Below are 1,148 nucleotides of genomic sequence, written 5' to 3' on the forward strand. Positions count from 1 at the left end.
GCCGCCCCCCTCCCCCCCCCTCCCCCAGCCCTATCAAAGCCGTGACCCAGCTATGTCTTCTTCATGGAACACAGGAACTCACTGCCCGCCCATGTAGTGTCTCATGGCCCCACCAGGTCGGGGCTCCGGGGAGGACGTGGCCATTTGTCATGAGACCCCGGTCCTGACAATGTCTGTGGGACGTGCCAGGCCCCTTGCTTGGCCCACATTCTCCCTGGGTCTCAGCCTAGAAGCTGAGGTGCCTGGGCGGGTGGCCCCAGGGACAGGCCTCTGCTGTGCCCAGGGCCATGCAGGGGCTGCGGAGGCCCAGACGAGGGGGCTGGCCGTGAACCGTGGGGGCACTGCTCTCCGCACCCCACGGCCTCCCCTCACCAGCCCTGGTGTCGGCCCCGCATGGCGGCAAGGTGACCCCAGAGGAGGAAGCCGGCCGGCTCCCCCGGGGTGGCGGCCTGGCTGTGCACAGAGGGTCTGAGATCAGCGACAGGGAAAGGTGGCAGGGGCAGGCTCAGATCCAGGCTCCAGGGTGGGGGAGACCACGCCTGAGTGGGAACAGAGGGGCCCCCAGGCGGCTGCCACAGACGTCAGCCCTTCTCCGAGCTCTGTTTCCTCAGTGGGACAGTGGGTCCCGCAGGCTGTTGGGGGGCTCTCTGTGCTGGGGACCTGGGCGCTCAGCACACGCCTGGCACACGCTCGGTCCTCGGCACACGGCAGTGGCTGTGAGGCTGGCGTGGTGGCTCTGTGCCAATGCAGCATCCGCCACGTCCGCCACAGGGCCAGTCCCTCCTCGAAGGCAAAAGCACTTGGGAGTTGTTGGCTCCCAGGGCCCGGGGAGGCCTGGAGCAGGACTGTGGGGATGGGCGCCCACCCAGGAGCCCCCTCGGCCCTGGCGGGCACTGGCCTTCTGAGCGAATGAATGAACGAGTGAGGGACGGAGGGAGGGAGGGAGCCAGGCACGAAGCACCAGCCTCACCTGCTGTCAGCCCCCGTGAGGTGGGCTCCAAGGTCTCCCAGGACCGTCCCCGAGAGGCCTGGAGGCCCGTACCTCGTGGGTGGCGCTCAGACCTCTCCTGCTCCCCTGCGGCAGAGAGGGGGTCCCCAGCCCCCCAGGGTCAGTGTGAGGTTTGAAGCCAGGCGGTCTTGTCCACGTT

Source organism: Herpailurus yagouaroundi, unplaced genomic scaffold (assembly GCF_014898765.1).
Source record: "Herpailurus yagouaroundi ecotype Mexico unplaced genomic scaffold, PumYag 216, whole genome shotgun sequence".
NCBI classification, from domain to species: domain Eukaryota; kingdom Metazoa; phylum Chordata; class Mammalia; order Carnivora; family Felidae; genus Herpailurus; species Herpailurus yagouaroundi.